At 33.4% G+C, this 9,213-nt stretch overlaps 1 pseudogene; it reads right to left on the reverse strand.

The window, feature by feature from the left end:
• Positions 1-2,689: 2,689 nt before the first annotated feature.
• Positions 2,690-8,157, reverse strand: LOC123548565 (uncharacterized; annotated as a pseudogene).
• Between the last annotated feature and the right edge of the window lie 1,056 nt (positions 8,158-9,213).

Raw genomic sequence — 9,213 nt, forward strand, 5'->3', positions numbered from 1 at the left:
ACGCTGCATACAGTTTATCTATGTGATATAACTTTGCCTATGAAACAGAAATATTAATAATTACAATTGTATGTTTTGCTTGACCTTCACTTTTTTTACAGATGTGACGTCATTGTCCAAAGATTCATAAATAGCGAATATGCATTTGTTAAAGCGGGATCAGTTGGCCTATTCTAGAAATAAATAATAAATAAAAAAAATCCTTTAATTGATTTTTCTCATGTATTCTAATCAAACTTGATTTGTAGCATCTTTATTAGGCCTGCAGTCAACTTTGTTCAGCTGGGACATTTAACCCCTTTTAGGGGCTGCTAGAGCTAAAACTAGAAATGCCTTTATACAGCGTCTCATGAACAACTTGGTGGATCTTTGTCATACTTGGTCTGGAGCATTATTATATGGTCCTCTTCCAAATTTATTTGTATAGGAACTTGGGCCCTATTAGGGACCACTATAGCTAAAGGTAGATATGCCTTTCTTCGCATTAACCACTAAAATGTAATGCGTTTTGTGTAACAATATCGTAAGGTCTCCTGCTATTTTGTTACAAATGGGGATAGGGACCAATTTAGCTAAAAATATAAACACGTTTAATGACCTCTTCTCGTGAACCGCTTCATGAATCTTCATCAAACTACTGCTGTAATTATTAAGGATAAACGAAACAAAATTGCAGCCCTACGAAACCTTTGCGAAAAATTAAAAGAGAACCATTTAAATTGTTTAAGTGCGGTGTTTAGTTTTGCAATTTGAAAAATGTTAGATGAAAAATGAATTTAGATGAAAAATTCATAAACTTTTTCCTTATTACAATTCGCCGACCATCATTTTTAAAGATATTTCTTGTCTTTCTTATGAATATTTTATTTTCAAAACCGATTAAATAGAAAATGGTCTTGTTTACGTATACTTTATGTCTGTCTATCTACAATTAGATACATAGTAAAATATGGATAATTTACTGAAATTTCTTCTGTTTAACAAAGAATAAATAGATTCTTATTTGTCCTTGAAGACCATTGCAAACGACTTAGTAATCTATATTCATTTAGCTATTGTTTCATATTAACTTCGGTTTTCTAGGTAAAGAAGAAAGTGGTCTTTTTTAAGCATTCTGCAGATGAGTATATAGGTTTTTTTATCGTTATCGGAAAGACTCGAACATTCTCGTATATTGCCGTCAATTCTTACGGAATTTAAGCTCCTTAACGGTAAAGACTGATTTCTTCTCACCCGCTAAACTGCACACGTGTACGGATTTATAAATTTATGTGCATCTGTTCACCAAGAAGCACTGGCCCTGAGGACTATGTATGGGAAAATATAAGAGTGAACTAAGTGTTGACTGAAAAAGGGCAATATTTATTTTGCCGAAGAATACCTTAACAAATATATATTTTCAGAAATCAGGGCGGAAAAAACCGCCTTAAGCATATCAAGAAATGTGAATGAAGTTACATAAGATAAACCTTCAGAGTTAAAAAAAAGGTCACTCAAAAGAGGAGGTGGAAAGGATCAGCGTGAAGTTGGCAGTACAGCAGTAGCAGCAGTTAACTGCTGCTACTGCCAGCAGTTACAGCAGTTAACTGCTCCTACTGCCAGCAGTTACAGCAGTTAACTGCTGCTACTGCCAGCAGTTACAACAGTTAACTGTTCATACTGCCAGCAGTTACAGCAGTTTATTGCGTATCGCAGTTAACATCCAGCAGTGACAGCAATTCATCGTGTGTACTAACACCAGTTAACTGCTACCACTGCCAGTAGTTACAACAGTTAATAAAGCTGTATTACCAGTTAGGTGATGGGAATGGCATAATACAGATGTGTAATAGGCCGTCAAACCTACCCTTCACACATACATTTGTCCGTATCGTATACTGAAGCGTTCTTAATCTATTTCTACCTTCAAACTTGTAAACGAAGTCTCGTGAGCGTTCAGTTGTTCTTATTAAATTTAATGTTATTGGATCGCGCAAGTGCAACGTCCAAGGATATTCATTTTTTTTGTTACAAAATTACTCTATGGTCATTTCTTTTACGGACATTGCCAAAGACTTGTTATGTTCTGTTGCTAAGTGTTATGTGCAATGATTTTACATCTGTGCTTCTTCCACGATAATGAGGCGGGAAAAGTGCCGAGTCGGGATTCGAACACTCCTCAGCCCGTTACAGATGTTATTGCCAGCAGGTAAATGATGTTTCTACGACATGCTTTATCATTTCTTTGTGTATGTCACTGCCAGCAGTTACATATTGTCACTTACTACAGTTTCAGCTGTTTTTTATATGATATTGACATCTGTTAAAATATACGAATTTTTGAGTTTTCTATATTTCCTATAAACATTATACTATATAATGATAGCAGTTAAATGACGATATCTGGTATCAGTGTCAGATAGATGTTACTGTCAATAGTTAAAAGTTGTTTCTGCGATTACTTTCATCAGTTTCATGTATATGTTACTACAGGTAGTTAAATGTGACAAGCCATGACAAAATGGTCTCAAATGACATTTTTATGGAAATTGAGTTGTTCACATATTCTGAACTGTAGATGTGTCCTTAACACAAGTTCAAAATTTTAGACCTTAATGTTAAAAATTAACAAAGTTACAGCATTTTTTTGATAGCAACTCTCTATCACAAACTTGCATTTTTTTGTTTAAAAATAATAATAAAGAAAAAATCATGTACTTACATCATTTATTTAAATTTCATATTTTTCCATCAGTATTAAATGTATTTAACACAATTACCACTGATGATAATGTTAACTTACTATGAATATTCTATTTCATATGGGAAAAAAAGTCAAAATTCAAGTTTCCATAGCATCAAAATTGCTAAAAAATCAAGTCAACAGAGATTTCAGCCTACATCTGATGCAAAAAAAACAAGATAAATTAAAACATTCCACTGTTGTACCAGTATATTAGTTCCCTGGAATTAAAAGAACTTGTATATTTCTGATGTATGTTCATCCAAATAATATCTTAAGGCAATTCCATAAATATTAAATACTTAAATGCATCAATCTACTTCAAATGTATGACACATTGCTCAATGACAATGTCAATTAAAATGAAATGTATCAGTCTTGATTTTACAAAATTAAAGTGTTTACATATAATTCAAAGTTATTTTACTCTGATATGAAAGCACACATACTTAATGCTTAAGTTCTGTTTCCATGGCAACAAGACTTTTATGTAAAATGACAAATTCATTTTTATACAGGATTTTCTAATTTTACATAATTTTTCAAATAACATATCATTTCAAACATATTCATCCTGGTAGTTTTTTTTCAACTTAGTTGCATTAAATATTTCCACATTGTATAATTATTATATTCCCACTAAAATATTAAATACCTAGATGATCACTTCAAAGGTAGAACATTTCATAAAATATCTTGACTTCACTCTTAATATATATAAATAAATTGTGTATGTGGAACTACATTCATAATTAACTGCCATGCATTAATAGACCATTGTTTAATAATCTACCATTGTTCTAGAGGAAGAACATACTTATACTGTGTTCATTCAGTGTGTACTATATTTAACCATAGCATAGTAACTGTTATGTTGGTACACACTGACTTGTAACCAACTGTGTAGTATTTGTTCATATTTTCAAATATTAAATTTAGGTCTTTAACCTTTAAAAAAATACAAAACACTTTCAAATTAATTACTAAACGTTTCAGAAAACACATTGATCTGATATTTCTCTGTATATATTAAAATGTTATACACATATTTCATTCACTTTTCGTTTTAAACGCCTGAGTTTTAACTTTTGACGGTTTTGGTATTGCTGGCTTTGGGCACACACTGCTGTTGTCGCAAAGTGGTGCTATCTCATTAAATAAGTACCACTGCCTACAGGCATCCAGCTCAGGAATAGTAATACGATTCGGAAATTTTCCTGCGATATCAATACCCTGCCTAAGAATATCAATCTCTGTCTCAATGCTGAAGTTGTAATCCTTCACAAATACAACACCGGGTCTTGCAGAAGACATTCTGTAATAAATGATAAATGTATCAAATATTAAAGACAAGGCATTCTCAAATTTGTTTTCAATGCTGAACAGCAGTTCATAAGACAAGCCGCTTTACTATTACACTTATTTACATTGGGATTTTTAGTGCAATGGCAACATCTTTTCATGGAAAGATTTAGCAACATATTATACTCCGTAAAGGGCAATCATTTTGGAATATTTCATTTCAACAAATAGTTTTTAAGCCTGGTTTTGAAAATGAACTGAATGACCATTATGTTATTTCTGTTGTCTGTTGTAGTGAGCAAGACAATGTCATCAATCTGACTGTTTGGTGAATGCATTTCAATGTGTCCAGTTATGTCTGGTCACTAGTAGTCAGTATTTTAACATGCATGAAGCAGTCTTGTTTTCATAATTAAGACATAAATACAGGCAACAATTTCTACGAGTGTCATGCATTTATCTCAGTAACAGTCACATTTAAGGATATAAGGTTACTTACAATGTGTCACTTAAAGTTTTACACTGAGTAATTGATTCAATGTGTAATACATCTAGTCTCTACATATTATATCAAATACTTAACCTACCTAAAATGATGATACTTTCTCAAATGTGGTATTGGTTTGAAAAACTGCTTCAGGAACTCTGCCCAGTCATAAAATACCACTGGTTTGGTTGGATCCTCTACTAGCTGGGGAATGTTGTGTCCACCATGAGAAGAATCAGAGACGGTCTTAGAAATGTCTTCTAACGTTTCCGCTGTTGAGTGACGCCAACGTACCTAAACGATTTGAAAATTCTTAGTCTATGTAGCACAAACTGTATTAAACAACCTCCTAAGGGATGAAAAATAATGTTCTCGAAACTTACATTATATATAAATGCAACATAACTGGTTCTTAAAGTAAGAGTGGTCTCGATGCAAGCTATCTCTTAACAGTCATGACTTTTGCAGCAAGGTTTATGATTACCTGGTGATGACACAAAAACACATTCTTGCTATTAAAAGAAGCTCAAGAATAATATATGAAAACATGTTCCTGCAAGCCTGCTTTATTTCTGATGTCTGCATTCTTTTAGTTTAGGAATGTAACAGTGGGTGCATGAAATAAAATTTTAGTAGGATAACAACTAATACCTTCCACAGGCCAAAGTGCCAGTCAGGACTGAATTTTGTGTGCCCAGCTTCCATCAGGCTGTACTCTAAGGCATCATGTAAACCCACCATCACACGCCACATTCCATAACTAAATTAAAGGTGTATTGAAATAATTATTTCTCAGAAAATAAGATTTTATTTTAGTACCCTAGGGTCCTCATTATATAACAGAGCATCACTTTATTTAAATAATAAAATGCTACACAGTTGAATTTGTTACATCTTCAGGAAAATCTTTATACAGTATGTTTATAATGTTGTGTACTACTAAGTATGCAATAAAGAAACATACCTGTATATGAGCCGGAAACCTGTGACTTTTCAGAATGAAGTGTAAGAAGATTATGTGATATTAAATTGTTTAAAATCAATCTGTGACAGTGTACTTGATAATGATATTCATTTATTAAAAATTCTTACCTTATTACCACATTGTTTTTATTTTGTCCAGTACAGTTGTCCATATGTAGTGACACATTCTTTTCACCATACATGTAGCCATGATGTTGAAAGTGGTGGTGTACCATGGAAACTACACTATTTGCACCCCTACCAACAGCAACACTGTACATCTCATCCACTAAATAGAAAATTTGTGAGCCTTAAAAACAAGAACAGTGTCTGTAAGAAATGCATTCAAGTTCTGATAAAATATAAACAATGACCAAAACTATCATTTCTCATAAATAATGCTTCACAACAGCTTGCAAATCAAACTGAATGCTTAGATAACATGACTTACTTTAGATAACTTCACTCATCACTAAATATCAATAAAATTATCACTGTAAATTCCAATATAAATTTTAAGAAATTTACTCTTAAGGCCTGAAGCTTTGATTCCTGGGGTCATGACCTGTTTGAAGAATGTGAACTCATTGTATTTTAGATTAGTGTTTTGGAATTTCATGTTAAACTGATACTGACAAAAAACATTTTAGGATTCTGATAGCAAATGTAAACACTAATTTTAAAATCCTATACCTGAAAGATGTTGATATTGAATGTAAACACTAACTATAAAATCATATACCTGAAGATTCACAGCAAACTCCAAAGCAACAGCATTTTCGTGGTGTCTTGAAGTACAAAGGCCCTACTTGCTGCGCATAGTGAGGATACAGCACCTGTTGGGCATAGTCAAAACTGTAGTGTATCTGTAAATCCCTAACTGCTGGAGGTTGTCCTGAAAAAATACAAACAAACAGTTTTTATTGAGTACTTGCACAATTATCAATGAAATAGATATGTATTTTTTTAATTTGTCCACCAATAGAGAAAATGAAAAAAAAAATGCATGCATAATTTATCTTCCTTACACATTTTACACTTCACTGCTAAATATAAGCATTTTAAGAGGTCTATATTAGTTGGTATTACAACAAAAATTGTCTGTGACACTTTAAAACATCACTTTTTTTCTTGTTTTACTGTACTATATAATTTTTTTCCAGCTGTCATATATGTGCATAATGGTTGTGTAACTATACATATCTATGACAGATAAAAAAATTTGTACAACATCTACCTCTGTTTTTTTCTTCAGCAGACAGATCTGCATATTGCTGCTTTGTACTTTCAACTTGAAGTCTGTAATGATCTCTCTGGCATTTTACTTTATCTATGTGATCTTGATAAACATGCAGTTTTTCTAACTTCTGTTCCTCTGTAAGATTTCCACTATTTCTGATACTTTGTACATACTTCTGGCACTTAAGACAGAGATCAGTTGATGGTTTCATAATGAGCAGATAGGGACATTGTTCCAGCCAGATTTTTTTTTAATTCTGACAGGCAGACATTCCTGAATGCATTTTCCTCTGCCGCAGCACAATAAAGTGCATGAATATCTGCCTTGTTTCTGTCTGACGGGAGTAGTATATATTTTTCATTTCTAAAATTAGACATTCTCCCTGGTAGTGGTAAGCCATTTTGTGCTCCATAGGAAACAAGAAACTGCTTTATGTTCTGTGTGTCAGCTAGAGTGAGCGCATGTTTAGGGGACTTGCCAACATTACCATGAACATGTGCACTCAAGCCGTCTGTGTCAATTGACCTTGCTATTCGATCGACAGTCTTATGGAAGACACCGTGTGCAAAAGCAAAAGTTTCTCGACATATCTTTTGGCCATGAAAATAATAATTTTGTCTGTTTTTCTCTCTAAATTTGGACCTTTCTGTGCTTACTCCAGTATTCCTATTGTGATACAACTGAACCTTTATAATCATGTCAAGTTCATCTCTGGATTTTTCTAAGCAAGACTGGCGGTACTTTATCAGTTCTGACCACTCAACAACACAACTACAAGGTTTGCCATACAGGCGTACACAACCGCAGCCTTGCGCTTTAAAGTTATTCTGTTTTACAACTTCTTCATTATCAGTTGGTAAACAATCAGGCTGATCAATATGAACAGGTGCAGAGTTTTCATTTAAATCATCATCAGACTCGTCCAAATCTTCATCACTAATACTACCTTCACTGTCCGAATTTAGTACATTTCCGAAAAAGAGTTGATCAACTTGTTCAAGTTCATTTGCAAAATCTGGCTCGAAAATTTCATATGGAATGGTACTTAGAGAAGATGCCTGACTGGCTTGACTACACGTATATTCAGTCATATTTAAAACTTCTAGAGTACACAAAAGACGAAGAATTCTGACATTTAGGAATTTTGACAGCAGACAACTGTCGGTATTAAGTCAACTCGTCCCCTAGTCAACTCGTCCCCCAGTCAACTCGTCCCTGATTTGGTCATTTCGTCCCCCAAAATTGGTCATTTCGTCCCCCTCATGATAAAATTTGGTCAACTCGTCCCCATTTTGGTCAACTCGTCCCCCTTTTGGTCAATTCGTCCCCCCTTTGGCAATTTTGTCCCCATAATATTTTAGGCATTTTTGTTTTATTTATGACATTTTTTTACTTCGAAAACTTGTATTTAAAATTATCTTGAGTTTTGAAGGAGTTATATTGGAAATAGTTCACTTTAAATAATTAGGTTTGATACAATGATAAAAGAAATATACTGAAAATATATGACAATTAACTGAAATAATATAAAATAAAAATAACTAAAATGCCCTTAATATGAAAAATACGATATAATAGAAAATCTAACTGTTTAACAAGAGCACCGCCTTGCGGGTGCTGACGCTCATCTGATTTTTTTTGTGTAATAGAAATATTGTCCTACCCATGATTTTCTAAGTCTAAAAAGGGCCATCATTCTTGCAAAAAGCAGGATAGAGTTATGTTTCTTGATGTTCAGTGTCCACTTATGATGGTGAAAAACTGTTGCAAGTTTTAAAGCAATAGCTTTGATAGTTTATGAGAAAAGTTGACTTAAACATAATACTCAACCAAGAAAATGATTTTCTAAGTCCAAAAGGGGCAATAATTATTGCAAAAAGCAGGATGGAGTTATGTTGCTTGCTGTACAGGGTCAGCTTATGATGGTCAACAAGTGTTGCAAGTTTCAAAGCAATAGCTTTGATAGTTTAAGAGAAAAAGTTGACCTAAACATAAAACTTAACCAAGAAATCTGATATTTTCTAAGTCCAAAAGGGGCCATAAATCTTGCAAAAAGCAGGATGGAGTTATGTTTCTTGCTGTACAGGGTCAACTTATGATGGTGAACAAGTGTTGCAAGTTTTAAAGCAATAGCTTTGATAGTTTAGGATAAAAGCTGACCTAAACATAAAACTTAACCAAGAAAACTGATTTTCTAAGTCCAAAAGGGGCAATAAATCTTGCAAAAAGCAAGATGGAGTTATGTTTCTTGATGTACAGGGTCTGCTTATGATGGTGAACAAGTATTTTAAGTTTCAAAGCAATAGCTTTGATAGTTTAGGAGAAAAGTTGACCTAAACATAAAACTTAACCAAGAAATCTGATATTTTCTAAGTACAAAAGGGGCCATAAATCTTGCAAAAAGCAAGATGGAGTTATGTTTCTTGCTGTACAGGGTCAGCTTATGAGGGTGAACAAGTATTCCAAGTTTCAAAGCAATAGCTTTGATAGTTTAGGAGA

This window comes from Mercenaria mercenaria, chromosome 6 (genome assembly GCF_021730395.1).
Source record: "Mercenaria mercenaria strain notata chromosome 6, MADL_Memer_1, whole genome shotgun sequence".
Lineage (NCBI taxonomy): Eukaryota > Metazoa > Mollusca > Bivalvia > Venerida > Veneridae > Mercenaria > Mercenaria mercenaria.